The sequence below is a fragment of the Protopterus annectens genome, chromosome 1.part0 (assembly GCF_019279795.1).
Source record: "Protopterus annectens isolate FY-2018-M chromosome 1.part0, PAN1.0, whole genome shotgun sequence".
In the NCBI taxonomy this organism is placed as follows: domain Eukaryota; kingdom Metazoa; phylum Chordata; order Ceratodontiformes; family Protopteridae; genus Protopterus; species Protopterus annectens.
Genome location: NC_056725.1, coordinates 1,813,791,521 through 1,813,807,946, shown reverse-complemented (window position 1 = coordinate 1,813,807,946; position 16,426 = coordinate 1,813,791,521). Strand labels below are relative to the sequence as shown.

General features: G+C 43.7%; 1 protein-coding gene across 3 annotated transcripts in view; it reads left to right on the top strand.

Moving 5' to 3' along the window:
* The window catches only part of GHR (growth hormone receptor), a 1,761,548-nt gene that overhangs the window by 1,653,922 nt on the left and 91,200 nt on the right, over positions 1 to 16,426 (top strand). The window lies entirely within an intron of this gene.

Below are 16,426 nucleotides of genomic sequence, written 5' to 3'. Positions count from 1 at the left end.
ACATCTGATAAAAGGAGAAGTTCACATGCTTCAGCTTCAGTTTTTTTTTGTTTTAACTGATGTATGTACTGTATTTCAGTGAGATAGTTCATGGTCATTCTGCTCAGTTTCAGCCCCATAGCTCCAGTTTGTAGAGATCTTCAAAAGTGTAAGTTCCTCTCTAGGGAATTCTTTTTCATAACTTCTTCTTTTGGGTTTTCCCGGTTAGGAGTCACCACAGTGGAATCACCTGTCCACTCATGATTGTTAGTGGAGTTTTACGGTGTTGAGTTGCCCGCCCGGCGCCCAGTCTTCCACAGAAGGCACACACACGCACTCACACCTAGGGCCAATTTAGAGTGTCCAATCCACGTACAGCAAGTCTTTGGGAAGTGGAAGTCTTTTTCATAACTAACTGTTTTAATTCTTTTTTTTTTTTTTTTTTTTTTAATTAGAAAATAGTTTCTAGGAAACATTTTCTTTTTTCTGGCTCATGCCTAATGCAGGCCTGAAATACATTCATAATTACGCGCATTAGATCCTGTACAGAGATTTGCATTGTAATTGTTTGGGATGCTTAGGAGAATCCACACCTCAAAGAAGAGAGACTTATATGGGCAGGTTTTGTTAGGAAGACCTGTGTAAGCAGAGAAGCCTCACTCCTTTTGTGACTGCTGCACAGGAAGCTGGAGACCCTCTTCTAGGTGACAGTTGGAACAGCCATCCACTGTCATAGGAGAGTCTCTTAACCCCCCCCCCCCAAAAAAAAAATGCCACTACCAGAAATGTAAGAGTGCTGCCTTTACATCTAATAGGCTTGAAGATGCAAAATCTCTTCAGGTTGGTTACTGGTCTCTGTCTAACCATTTTGGAGGCATACGCATCAGTGGCTTCTAGCACACCATCCCAGGCCTCTTTCCACATTATAGCTGCTATGACTGCAGAGGCCTCTGTCTCTGATGTGACTTATTCTGACATTCCCATAGAAGTAGTGTCACCACTTGGTAAGAAAGACTTGGCGGTTTTCTGGTGCTGCATGATCCTCGCATGATAATTTGTTCAGGAGACCAGTGTAGCTGAGTATGGACCTTCGCCCTGCTCCCCTTTGCCAGAAATTCTGACATATAGACCACTCACATCTGCCATGTCTCAGGCCTTCCAGGCCAGTAGCTCTGACCTCTGTTTTTATACCTTACATTGCACAATTTTCAGAAGTTTCTCAAAGAGTTCTTTACAGTGTGGTAGAGCTTGCAGCAGGCTTCCTGGTAGTCCCCCCACTTCAGGTTCCCATACCTTTAAAAGCCAAAATGGGTTTTTCTCTCAAAGAGAGTCAAATTCTTCCACAACAGATGAAAAGGATTTGGCATACACTTTCCAGAGGATCCACTATGAGACCTTGAAATTAGAGGGTCACCAAACATATACTGCCTGAGGCAATTTCCCCTGAAAGCACACCCACAGAATGTTCAGAGAAAATCACTAAAACATTTTTTTTGTTTGGTGGAGAGAGCTGTCCCTCTGTATGCCCTTTATGGGAGACATCAGTCTCCACACTCCACTTATACTGAGTCTGTGGTCATAGAACATCCCCTGATGGGAAGAAAGAGAAAGCACCATTTAAGGGAGAAACACAGATTGCACACTTATGATCTTGCAGTAGAACCAAAACAGTGTTAAAGCATTATAAGAGCTGCCATTTATGAGAATTCACATTCAGCTGATGTCTTTTCCCCTCTCAGATATGATTAGATGATGAAACTATTTCCTTCAATATATCATCTAAACCTGTTTCCTTCGGGTGGACCTTCAACCTCGTGAAGAAGCTTTTTAAATGGTAGTCCCATAAAATATCCAAGATAAAAAGGAACTTGTACTTGGATGAGCTTAAACCTACTGCTGTACTGCCAATATTTGATGCCTTCAAAGATGCCTTTGTGGCCACTACATTGAAGCCTGATTTACATTCCAAAATAAGACATCAGTTTTTACAGGGTCTAATGGGCTTCCATAGACTTTTATATGTAGCCAGTGGTCGATTTGGATGTAGCCAGGGCTCTAAATTAGCTTGAGGCTGTAGTACATTCCTGAATGATTAGGAAAATAAAATATTAGATTTGGGAAGATGGTATACATGCCTGCCACCCTCACCCTCCAGGGCATTAATTAATTGTCCAAGTGTCAAAGTAAAAAGGAGAGATCCAGAAGCAAATGAGGGAGCTTAGTCTGGATAGCAACAATGAGACACTGAAAGTTCCTAGGTTTGCATAGACAGCACAGAAGGTGGGCAAATGTTTAATAAAGTTTAAGTGTTGTGCAGTAGATAGAGCATATAGGTCAGCAGTTATGATGTCCAGCATTAGGGGATATGTTTGTTTAAGAACTGAAAGGGCAGTGACAGTGCACTATAATGTACCCATAGACAAGAGTCTCCTATTTGGTCCTTACATGGAGGGCATTTAAAAATAGAGTAGAAATGCGAAAGTAATGGAAACAGTGAAGTAGCTGTGCATCCTCCTATTTCAAGGTGCAGCAGAAATAGTTTTTCTCAACAATGGCCCTTCTCAGACTAGGGTTCAGCGGGCAAGGCAAAAGGGGGACTTTGAGAAACAAAAATGGCAAGGAAAGAACGGTGAAGAGAGGGAAGCCTACAGACAGCAACTGCACGGGGACCCTTGATCAGTCATGACTACAAACACAGCTCTTCCTCCAATGCAGCGGGCTAACCCTTTTCACTAGACGCTGGAGGCAAATTACATCAGACAAGCAGATCTTTAGATACCATCACTTCAGGGTACACAGTTAAATTCAAGACCTTTCTTTCTTAACAGTGTCTACATTTCCAGGGCATCAGATATTGTTGGGCTTGCCTATGCTAGACTTCTTGCTAGAAAGCAGCTCTTCAGAAGAGCAGGGGAGGGGGTTTTGTTCCTGACTGCTCCTGGTCCCCAAGAAAGATGGATCGTGGAGGTCTGTTTTGGACATTTAAAAACTTAATTTCTTCCTAAAGGTCCAGTTGTTCAAGACTCTTACCCTGCAGTCCCTCATCTTCTTATTAATCCAAGAAGTAAAGGACATTCCTCAAGTTCTTTTCATTTCTTGATTATTGTCTCACCACTGCTTTCAAGGATATCCAAGAATGTCTTGTCCCTGTAGTGCCTTTCCTAAAGACCAAGGGTATGCGTATTTACCTGTACCTGGACATATGCTTTTTGAAAGCCCAGTCCAAGGAGGGACTACAGGAAAAGCTTCTGTATACTCAACTGTCTGTGGAACTTAGGGTTATTAATAAGTCTACCCATGTCCCTTCTAATACCCAGTACATCTGAAGTGTTTCTGAGAACATTATTGGACATAAACCTGAGCAGGTATTCCTGTGCCCTTCAAATGTTATGTTCCTAGGGATTTTCTTTCTACAGCAGTTGCAGTCACAGCAAGTGAATTGTTCAGTTACGTAGGTTAAGTGGCTTCCATAATTCTCATTGTATACCCTGGCAAGAATCCGTATGGACAAGATCCAGTAGTTCCTAAAGGACCAGTGACACCTGCATTCAGAACCTTTAGAGAGGGCATTTCTAGTCCTGATGTGCACAAGGAGAGAGCCTGCCAGGTGTGCTTCTAAAATCATGGCCAGGGTGAGGATGCCCTTTCTTCCTGACTTAATATGCATCAGGCATAGCTTGGGAAAGTATGCACCTGAACCTGAAGGTGCAGCATTAGTAGACTTTTCAACAGAGGAAGCAATGTATAAATATTAAAGAGATGTTAGAGGTAAGACTGGCTTTGAAGGCATTTAGACAAAGAGTCTTGCACAGACCAAAGACAACAGCACAGTCATGTGATACGTACACAAGGGTGACTACTCTTCTCTTTTGCAGGTTAGCCTTGCAAGCCTGTAAATTAGCTTCACAATCAAAAAATAAGTCTTAGAGTCTTGTACGTTCCTTAGAACTGTACAGCAGAATGGATACCCTCTGCATACTGATGACCAGAAACCACAAATAACGTCTAAACAAAGTTGCCTTCAGCAGACTAACGGTAAAATATGAATTGTCAAGAGATAGACTTGTTGGTTCCAACAAACAGTCTCCAATGAGCAAAGTGCTGCACAAGATTTCCCTATGGGAAAGCATATTGAGTATATGTCTTCTGTTTTCCATCACATGATCTCTTTTTCTTTGCTTATCTTGCATACTACTTTGGGTGTTACAGAAGGTAAGAGATGAAAGGCCAGGAATGCTTATCCTCCATATTTCTGGTAGAGGCAACACTGGTTCTTACTCCTAGTAGTAATGGGAAAGGAACCCCCTTACGCTCTGTGTCTGGTAGTAGACATGTTTATCGAGTAGTTGGGAACATTGATGCATCCAAACCTCCAGGCCCTCAGGCTGACAGAATGAATGATCTGGCACGTATTCCTTTCAGACACATTTTCCAGAGACTGTACTTGGGTTTTTTTGGCCTCCTTTATAACATTAACACAAGAATACTATACTGAGTAAAGTGGAAAAAATTCTGTATCTGGGCAACAAGTAGTTCCAAATTAAGCAATATTTTCCCTGATGTCTAAGCTGCCAGATCTTTTTGCTGCAGGGCTCTCCTACTCAGTAAAAGTACACATCTTTGCCATTTTCAGCATGTCTTCCTGTTGGGTGCTCGCATCTCTGTCCACCAATGAAGGCTATCTCCTATCATTTATACCTTAATTTTCATTCAAAATAATAATACTAATAATAGCAACCAAGATTCTTTTACATGAGCAACTCTCCCAAATAGTTATCCTGGAGGACTGCACTGGAAGTTATTAGTTAAAGGGGAAGGGATTCTGAGTTATGGCCCTTAATGTGCCAGAGGACCTTTAACAGTTTAAAACCAAAAGAGGGTGACATTAAGAGCATTCAGCTGCCTGTTTTATTTTTTTCAGAGCAAGAAAATAAACATGAAAGGATCCTGCACGTGTTTGATATCCACAAGCAGCTGAGTTGTTAAATAGACAGAACAGGGGTGTTAGACAAGCAGAGCAGTTGTTTGTCTTTTTTTTTATTGTTGTTGTCCTAAGTAAAATTGGCCAGACCTGTCAGCAAATTGCATGGAAATGGTGTGGTTAATATGCAGAAAGATGGGGAAATCTGATTAGTTAGACTACACCATGATGTCTGCAGAGCATTGGGAGTCTGGTTGTTCAGCTAGGCATCTCCTTGTGGCTATTTTGTCATGTGTTAGGAATACTTCTGCAGTAGTGATCCTATTCAAACATCTGTTATAATGGTGAGTATTGTTTTATAACTATAGTGTCTTTACATGATCACTTTGGTACAAAGTGAGCATCCTTTTTGTGCCTTCTTCCATGGCTACACCTTTAAAACTCCTGTGCCCCTGGCGTGTGAAATTATGCAGACACACACATGCAGAGAAAGCCTTCTGTTTGAACATTGGTTTTAAGTCTTGTAAGCGTGAAAGGAAAATATTACCTCTTGTTTGGAATTCAAACCCAAGACCTCCAACATTCCATGCTGGTTTCTCTGCCATTGAAGTAACATGAGTCTCTAGGTTATTAGTTTTTCTGTTTTTCTTTAAAAGCTTTTTTCTCTTTAGCAAAAAGCCCTTAGCACACTGATAAGGGCAAATTACAGAGACACACAGTGATGCACAGAGCGAGCCTTCAGTTTAGGCATCTGTTTTAAGTTTGTCAACATGAAAGAAGAATATTGACTCTTGTTTGGCATTCAAACACAAGACCTCCAGCATTCCATGCTGTCTCCATTGATGGTCCCACCCATCAGTGGCTATGGCTCAGTGTTTGTTAAGGTCACTGCATGGTGATATGGGAGGCAATCCTCATTGACATTTACAGAAGTAGCTGCATGAGAAGGCATTCCTTTAAAGGATCCCTCTTTATTAAGAGTTTTGCCATAATTTGGCCTTCCTTTCCTTCTCCTGTCTCTTCTAAATGTTTTAGAAAGTAGCTGGAGAAAGAGAAATCCTGGATGTTTTCTGCACCTTGAGTCAGTAATTAGGAATGTCCTTCTATTCATATGCTTCTGTATCAGTAACACAAGGGAGTCTGCCTTTGGTCGACTTACATACGTCCAGCCATTCTACAAAAGATAGATGCTACCACTAAGGTGCGTGTGACATCCTGCATCTCTCCCTGCAGCCTTCGGCCATAAACAGACATCGGGTATAAAACAGATGTCAGCAAACACCTACCTCAGAACTTTTCTGCCGCCTTTGCGACTGCCAGCTCCAGGTCATCACTCCTTCGGAAAAGTAAACTCGTCTTATCTGACTTCAAATAAATACCCCATGGGTTTTTTTTTTATTTATCCTTTGCTACTGCTTTGGAGTTTCATGTCAGATAGAAAGGGCAAGTGTAGGTGTGGAAGCCAAATTCCAGATAAAGGTACGCATGAGCTCTACCTGTTTTGCTTAGGCGAAGAACATGACCACACTACTTAAACTATTTGTCAAGCCTTTGTCCCCAAAACCCTCTGAAGTCGCTTAGCAGCATTAAAACTATACTTCAAGAACCAGAGACTCAAACGCCTATCTAAAGCTATGGATCTGATGTTAGGTTCCTCGAATGAGCCTCCAGCAAAAAAGGCCAAAAAAATCAAGGCCTGAAATGACTGCTCCCTTCTCTTCCTGACATTCCTCTCTAGGCCAGTGAATGCCTGGAGCCCGAGCCGGAATCGTCGGACCTTCCTTTGACGGGTACCCAGGAGGAAGCTGCTAAAGAAGCCGAGCGCATGTCCCAGAGGGAATCTCAGGCATCTGAATCAGTCGCCCAGGGGGAACCTTGGCTCACCATTTCCAAGGGCCCGCATGGGGTCTCTCAAGTTGTAGTGCAAGCGAACTTTCACACAGACATTATGGAGTACCATCCTACATCCAGCCCTCCAGCTCTTCACCGTATCTCTGAGACTTTGGTGTCGAAATCGCACAACAGTAGCTGGAGAAAGAGAAATCCTGGATTTGTTTAGGCACCTTGAGTCAGTAATTAGGAGTCCTGTGTCTGTAGTTTGGAAGTACCCTGGCTTTGGCCTTTCAGTAGCTAAGAAGGGAGATCACCTTTATGGCATCCCTCATATGATCCACACTTTTAACTGCACATCTTAAGGCTGATTCAATTGTGCTTCCATCTAAGAATGTGTCACAAGGTTCTGAGGTCCCCACCCTTCATCATAATGCATTCCATAGCCATGAACTGCCTGGGTTCTCAACTTTTTGTCTTTGCTTGACACCACTAACCTCAGGCTCCTCTGGTATCATCTCCCTCTGTCATCCTATACTCATGCTTCCCCAACCCAGGGTAGCCACCCCGCTGCATGAACCATACTGGGAGAGATGGCTTTTCAAGGAAAACCCATGTCCATGATGGTCCCCAGTCCCCATGTGCAGGTTCTAAGAGATAAAACCATAGCAAATGAGGTATGCCTAGGTGCACAGCATTCATACTGAATTTCAGTGTTTTTTCTCTTAAGCCTCAACTACCACTAATATACAGGGCTGTTGTCATCTTGGTGAATGTGTTATGGCAGTGTGTATGAAATCCCCTCACCTACATGAAGCAGCCATTATTTGCCTGCCCAACTACAACAGGAACAGCTCTCTTCATGGCCGTGGTGTCACTACCAGGGCTTGTGAAACTTTTGTGCCCCTAGAAAGAGGTGAACAGACCTCATCAATTCTGTTTTGCCCACCCAGCTCCAACAGGCACCCCAAGCTGCTAAGCAGACCTTGGTTACCTGAATTGTAGTTGGGGCTTTATCTTTATACTAGCAGAGCTGGCTGGGTTCTTAACTGTCTGTCTGGAAAATGCTTTGGAAAAGATCTGTACCAGTCTTTATTACTGCAGAAAGGAAACAGCCAAGAGGCCTTAGAATGTAAAAGCACCATTGTACATCACTGTAACCTTCTATAATTTTAGTGCTGTGGATGCATTGGTTATTGCGGCAGCTGTGGGCACATCCGCAGGGTGGCCTGGGATATGCTTCATGAGGAGTTGGAGCAAGTTATTCTTGTCACCTCCTGTAAGGGTGAATTTTTATTTTTAGGGAACCCTTTCAAAGGATTATTAAGGAACTGCTGAGGAAAGAGCTATGGTTTTGTTCATGGTAAATGGTATATGTAACCCTCCCACATCTTCCTTTGTTGAACTCCTCCATTCACACGAAGAATAGTGACTAGTTGCATTATCTTCTCAAGAGGCCATCTGTGGAAACATCACTGAGGATGGCTTTCCCGAGTACTCTGCACTGCCCCTAACTACCATTGAGACCTGGCAATTCCTGTCTGTTGGCATCAGGCTAAGGAGGTATGCCCCAAGTCAGGTGGGTTCCAAACATTGTGAAAAAGGGATCATATTCAGACATCAGTCCTAGTTCTATGCTAGTGTCTCCTAAGCTTTTGGCAGACCATCTGATCACAGGTATTGTGACTGGAAGGAAGCAGAAGTTTAGATGTTCATTGTGTTTCACTTGGGTTATCCTGCTGGCAGGCTACCCGCAGTCAGCCTGAATTCCAAAGTCCTGGTCTGGCGTCAGTTGCTGTCACCTCTTCCCTGACGTCAGTGCGCCAGGGGTATAAAAGATGCAGCCGATGCCATTTTCTTCAGTCTTTCTTGCCGCGTGGTGCCCAAAGCAAAAGCAGTTCGCAAGTGCCGGTCGGCCGACTCCTGAGATTTTCGAAACTGAATTTCAGAACCAAAGTCTTTAATAAAGCTAAGTACCCCATTGGGGAAACTTTTTCTTGCTCCAGACCGATGTCAGTAAAAGTTAACAATTGTATTTCTTGTGGGAAGCAAATACCTCATAAGGATTTTCACTCTTACTGTATTCCTTGCCTAGGACCTGACCACGACGTTGCTAGTTGTCGGTTTTGCGTTAGATTCAACCAACGCACTATTAAGCGTCGGTTCGATTTTGCTTTACATTACTTTGGCCGAAGGTTTAATTATATAATGCCATCAGAACAACCGATGACCGGAATTCATAAAAAGCACAAGGACAAAGAAAAGGACAGGCATCCGAGGTCCAAAACTGACGACGAAGCCTCTTCTAGGCCAGTCGCCGGTTCTCAGTGAGGCGCTTTCGCAGCCCCTGACACCCGCTACCTCAGAGCCACAGGCCACCTCCGACTCCCACGTGGAGACAGCTAGGCCTCTGGAAACTCAAGGTATTGGGCCTATGGACACTATTCCCTCAGATGGGTCCGGAGCCGCTGAGCAGGCATCGGCTTCTGAGGGTGTTTTCAGACCTACATAGCTTACTATCAGGGCTACTTCAGCAGCCAAAACAAAGTCTAAAACACCTATAAAGACAAAGAAACAAGTACAACATTCACCTGGACAGTCGTCCATGCCAAAGAAACAGATGCTTAAAATGGCCGAAGACCTAATTACTCTTATCAGGGGTTCCCATCCCCCTCCTGATAAAAGGCCTAGGCAAGATACTGACTATGACTCTGTCCAGGTTTCTCTTTCCTCTGATTCCTCTTCAGAACAGGGATATTCTCTTCCTCCCTATGAGGATTCTGATGCTGAAGAATCTATCCCTTCAGCCTCTCCTCCTGAGGATTACTCTTTTGGGGAAACCCTGCACACCATGAGGGTTGGGAGAGCCAGGATTATTCTGAATCCAAGAAAAGGCTCAGAGATTTTCTTTTACTGCCTCAGCACAGGCCCCTTGCTATTACCCCTGTACTAGATATTGTTGATGATGTGTTTGTCTCCTGATTCTTTACCCCCCTGCACCAGTTAAGCCAGATAGGTACTACAGAGTCCCAGATTCTCATAAATTTCTTTATAAAAACCCTGCTGCTGACCCAGAAACAATTTCTCAGGGTCCCAAAGGAGTCAAGGCTTCCACTGCAAAAAATCCTGTCCCCTCTGATAGAGATTCTAGAGCACTGGACAGATGGGGGGAAAAAGTCTACACCTCTGCTACTTTAGCTGTAAGGGCTTTAAACTGTCAGTTTCACATGCTTAAATACCAACAATATCTAATGTCTTTGCTGAAACAGAAAATGCTTACAAGCTCAGAATGTCCTGAAAATAAGGAAATGCAGGATTTATTGCATGCAGCTTAGTAAGTGGGAAAGCATACTTTGCAGTGTGGTTTTGATTCATAAGAGGCTTCTTGCAGAGCCGCAGTTACAGGTTCTGTCATTCAAAGGCATGCTTGGTTAAAGGAACAAAGTTTACCTGATCATGTTAAAGCAAAATTGTTGGATGCTCCATTACAGCATGATACTTTGTTTGGTGTTAAGGCAGAAGAGGTGTTATTAATGGAGGATAAAGCAAAATCAATGCAGACAGTAAAGGATTTCTTACAGGTTCAGCCACCCAGATTTAGCAGGAACTGGCCTTCAAAAAAATTGGTCCTTTCCAGTGTCAGACAGGCCGCAAAGAGGCAGATACAGTCACCCAAGAGGCAGATCTCGGTCACAAGGCACATACAGACCTAAGCAATGGGGTGCTTCTGCCCCCAAAGGCGGAGAAGACAAATCACAACCCTATAGGAAACCGTCCTAATGACTTCCCTCTACCAATGCCAAGCACTTACCTTTTGGAGGCACCCTTAGGAGGAAAACTTGCACTTTTCTCACAAAATTGGCACAAAATTACCCAAGACAAATGGGTACTGAATATTGTTTCCCAGGGTTACAGGTTCCACTTTCACACCCTACCAAGGCCAAAAGGTATGCCAGACTTGTCACACACTCAATGGGCAGAGGCACAAAAACAAATTTCTGCTCTCATGGACATGAGGGCTATTCAAAAAGTGCCACAGCAAGAGCAGGGACAAGGATTTTACTCAAGACTTTTCTTGGTACCCAGAAAGGACAAAGCTTGGAGACCAATACTGGACCTGTCTACTCTAAATACCTTTCTGGACGTTCCAAAATTCAAAATGTTGACACTGCAGCAACTTCTACCCATGCTGGGCAAGAAGGCTTGGCTAGTTACTTTGGACCTCAAAGAGGCATACCTGCATGTCCAAATCAGACAATATTGCAGAAGATACCTCAGATTCATAGCTGGCTCAATGCATTACCAATTCTCTGCACTGCCCTTTGGCTTATCTACTGCACCCAGGATCTTCACAAAATGCCTGGCACCAGTAATTGCATTTTGCAGACAAGGAATTCAAATATATCCCTACTTGGGCGACTGCCTTATTCAAGCAGAGACCAAGGACATTCTACTAAAGCATCTAGTGTTTGTAAAAAGATTACTAATTTGCCTAGGGTACACAGTAAACGAAAATAAATCAAAACTAGTGCCCTCTCAAGAGATAATATTCCTGTGTGCAAGCTTAAATACAACTGCCCAGATGGCTTATCTCACGCCAGACAAACCAAAGGCAACTGTCTCATTACTTTCAAATGATGGCAACAAAGACCCTGCTACCTGCAAGAAAAATTCTGCAGGCTTTGGGCTTCATGGCATCCTGCAGCCTGCTAATTCCATATGCAAGGCTGCATATGAGGCAGCTACAATGGTATCTAAAAAGTGTTTGGACTCAACATTGCCACAGCCTGGAAACAATAATTACTCTCATTCCCTGCCTGCAACAATAGTTTTGATGGTGGGCACTGGCCTGTCACCACAAGGGGCAGCCTTTCACTTTACCCACAGCCAGGCAGACACTAACAACAGATGCATCGGATTATGCCTGGGGAGCACACATGGCAGGAAAAATGTATACAGGGCACGTGGCCCACGGACCAAATGCATCTTCATATCAATCAAAAGAGATGCTAGCTGTACAGAAAGTCCTGACAGCCTTCAAGGACCTACTACATCCAGGACAACTACATACTACAGTCATGTGGTGCATAAACAAACAAGGGGGCACACATTCCTCCCCCTCTGCAGGCAAGCCATGACTTTGTGGAACACAGCACTGGCCTATCAAGTACATCTGCAGGCACAATTCCTGCCAGGAAAGAAAAATACTGTGGCAGGAACTAAGCAGAATCCTCATGGACCCTCACGAGTGGAAACTAGATCCACAAGTCTTCAGCATGATAACAAAGAAATGGGGATGCCCAGACATAGATCTGTTTGCCTCCCCTCACAACTGCCAACTACAGAGATTCTGCACAAGGACTTATCACTCTCTAGCATGGAAGGTGGATGCTCTATCATTCAGCTGGAAAACCCTAACAGTTTATGCCTATCCACCACTGCCTCTACTCTCCAAGGTACTCCTGAAAGTCAGACAAGAGAAGCCAAAAATTATTCTGATTGCCCCAGACTGGCCACGCCAGCACTGGTATCCAATCCTAAAGAGCTTGTCTCAGGGGCCAGCCTGGACTTTACCTCAAATTCCTCATCTGCTGACCCAACAAAACAATCAGATCTTGCACAGCCAACTCAAAACTTTAAATCTAGCTGCATGGCGAATAATATAGCCACTCAGAACACACCTCTCTCTAAAGCTGTTATGGATGTCATTTTGGAAGCCAGGAGGCCCAGCACCAGGAAATCTTATGCAGAAAAATGGAAGAGATTCTGTGCTTGGAACCATGCACAGGGACTTGAACCGCTTGTTCCAAATATTCCGCAGATTTTACACTACCTAACTGAGATGCTGGACAAAGGCCTATCCTTCTCATCAATTAAGATCCATGTCTCTGCCATTTCAGCTCATTACAATACAGAACCTCCTATTTTCTCTCATCCACTGCTAAGACAGTACCTCAGAGGGGCAATAAAGATAAGACCCCCAAGGAGAGCACCTATACCAACATGGGACCTCAACTTTGTCTTGGAAAAGCTCACACTACCTCCTTTTGAGCCAGCCAATACAGCTGAGATAAAATTCTTATCATGGAAAACTGCTCCTAGCAATAACTTCAGCAATAAGAGTCTCAGAGTTACAGGAATTAATGGCAGTGGAACCTTTTATCATTTTTCATATGGACAGGGTTTCTCTAAGGACAAGGACTTATGACCCAACCCAACATTTATGCCAAAGGTAGTATCCAGTGTGGCTCTTAACCAAATCATTCATTTACCAACCTTTTATCCAAATCCCCAGAATAAAGGGGAGAGACTTCTGCACTCTTTGGACATACACAGACAGCTACACTTCTACTTGGACAAAACAAAAGCTTTCAGGAAAATTGAGCAACTTTTTGTGACATACGCTGCAGGATCACAAGGAAAGGCTATTTCAAAGCAGACTATTTCAAAATTGATAGGACACTGCATTTGTTTCTGCTATGCACAGCATGGCAAATCAGTGCCTAAGAATATTCGGCCACATTCTACCAGGGCAGCAGCCTTTCTCAGAGGGGTACCAACCAAGGAAATTTTGGAGGCTGCAACTTGGAGTTCAGTGCACACTTTTACCAAGCACTATCACTTACCTCTTTACTCTAAATCCAGAGCAGACTTTGCCACTGCAGTTCTGCAGGGCCTCATAGCCACTCCTAATCCTATTTAGACCCAGCCGCCCAACCTCAGCTTTGGGATTCAATCCAAGTGCAATGACTGCAACAGTGAAACACGATGAACATAGTACAGTTGTGTACCTACCATAATTGTAGATGTTCGAGTGTATTCACTGTTGCAGTCCAGGTTACCCTCCCACCATTACCCTTTCATTGCTGGGATTTATCTGCTCTTCTCTATTCTATACAACCTATGTGATGTATTTGCTTGTAGAGGAAGGAAATGCTTATGTTAGTGCATGCATTTTTATTTGCAAATGTTTAGCCTGCCCTTTTGGAGGCACCTGACATCTGGGGCAAGAAAAACTGAAGAAAACGGCGTTGGCTGCATCTTTTATACCCCTGGCGCACTGACATCAGGGAAGAGGCGACAGCAACCGATGCCGGACCAGGACTTTGGAATTCAGGCCAACTGCGGGTAGCCTGCCAGCAGGATAACCCAAGTGTAATGACTGCAACAGTGAATACACTCGAACATCTACATTTATGGTAGGTACGCAACTATACTTTTGTCCAATTTGTTGCTGGCCTTATGCAAATGCCTTTCCTTCCACCCCCTTTGCAGATGTTCTTCATGTTTCACTGTTGCAGTCATTACATTTGGGTAATCTGCTGGCAGCTTGCCCTCAGTCGGCCTGATTAACAAAGTCTTGGGTCCTGCGTCGGTTGCTGTCCCTTCTTCCATGACGTCAGGTCATCAGAGGTATGAAACATGCAGCCGACGCCATTACATCAGTCTTTCTTGCCGTGCGGTACCTAAAGCAGAACCAGTTTGCAAGTGCCGGTCAGCAGACTCCTGAAATTGTTGTTTTCGAGTTTCAGCTCCGAAGTCTTCAACTTAAAGCTAAGTACCCCGTTGGGGAAACTTTTTCTTGCTCCTTACCGATGTCAGTAAAAGTTAATAATTGCATTACTTGTGGAAAGCAAATACCTCAGAAAGATTTTCATTTGTACTGTATTTCTTGCCTAGGCCCTGACCACGACGTACCTTACTGTGGGTTTTGTGCTTTATTTAATCAGCACACTATCCATCATTGTTATATTTTTGCCTCTCATTATTTCAGTTCTCAGTTTAATTATTCAGAAATGTCGTCGATTAGCCATCCAACTACCGGGATTCCGAAAAAACTCAAAGATAAAGACAGAGACAAGCCGTCGAGGTCCAAAGCTGCCGATGACACTTCTCTTAAGCCAGTCACCAGTTCGCTGGTACTCAGTGAGGCGCTTTTGTAGCCCCTGTTACCCGCTACTTCTGATTTGCAGGCCTCTACTGAGACCCATTCGGAGTCCAGTATGCTGCAAGATACTTCAACTATGGAACCCATGGATGTCTCTATCTTGAATGAGTCCGGAGCCGCTGTGCAGGCACCGGTTTCTGAGGGTGTATTCAGGCCTACAGACTTGCATATTAAAATGACACCTCCTTCATTACTAAGACCTAAATCTCGATCCATGTCTAAAAAATCAATGCTCAGGCCATATGCTCAGGCCCCTATGCCTAAAAAACAAATGATAAAAATGGCTGAAGATCTAATAACTCTAATCGGGGGTAGTCAAACCCCCCCCCAAGAGGCCTAGGGCTGAGATTGCTTATGAATCTTCTGATCAGGATTCTGTTTATTCTGACTCTTCTAATGACCTGGATTTGTCCATACCTACTTATGAGGATTCTGATGCAGAGGATTCCATTCCCTCTGCTTCCCCTCCTGAGGATTTTTCTTTTGGTGAAACTTTACATACTTTAAGGAAGCATTTCCACTGGGAAAGCCAGGAATATTCTGATTCTAAAAAGAGGCATAGGGATTTCCTCCTTCTTCCTCAGCATAGGCCTTTGGCTATACCTCCTGTACTAGACATTGTTGATGATGTGTTCTCAGAATCCAGTTTGGCCCCTGATTCCCTGCCTCCGGCTCCTAGTAAACCTGACAGGTACTACAGGGTTCCTGAGTCCCACAAGTTCCTTTTCAAAAATCCTGTTGCAGATCCAGAAACCATTTCTCAGGAACCCAAGGGCATTAAGGCTTTTACTGCTAAAAACCCTACCCCTTCTGTTAGACACTACAGGGCGCTGGATAGATGGGGTAAAAGGGTTTATACTTCTGCAACCTTGGCAATCAGAGCTTTAAACTGCCAATTTCATATGCTAAAATATCAACAGCATATTATTGGACTGCTTAAACAGAAAATGATGTTGATTCCTGACTGTGTGGAAAATAAAGATTTACAGGATTTAATGCATTCTGCTGAACAAGTTAGAAAATGTACTTTGCAATGTGGTTTTTATTCTTTAGAGGCCTCTTGCAGGGCTGCTGTTACTGGGTCTGTGCTTAGAAGGCATGTTTGGCTTAAGGAGCAATCTTTGCCTGATCATGTTAAAGCTAATTTGTTGGATGCTCCTTTAAATCAGGACCTCCTGTTTGGCAATAAGGCTGAAGAAGTTCTTAAAAAGATGGAAGGTAAAGCTAAATCTATGCAAACTTAAAGATTTTTTTACAAGTGCAGCCTCTGAGATTTAGTAGGCACTGGTCTACTAAAAATTGGTCTTTTCCAGCCCCTTCCAGATCCTCTCAAGCCAAACCCAGACACAGCAAAAATCCCAGGTTTCAGTCCCAGGGGACTCTCAGAACTAAGCAGTGAGGGGGCCTCCACTTCCAAATCTGGAAATAGCAAGACACCCCCCTATGGTAAACAGACTCAATGACTTCCTTTTAACATTCCCAAGCACATATCTTTTAACCACCCCTTTGGGAAGAAAGATTGCTCTTCATGCAAAGAACTGGGAACACATAACCCAGGACAAATGTTTTTTAAATATAGTGTCCCAGAGATACAGATTTCATTTCCACACGTTGCCAACACCAAGAGGGTGGCCAGACCTTCCCCCAAATCAGTGGGTAGAGGCTCAAAAACAAGTACTTTCCCTCTTTAGCATGGGGGCTATTCAGGTGGTACCAGAAGAGGAAAAGGGGCAAAGTTTCTATTCCAG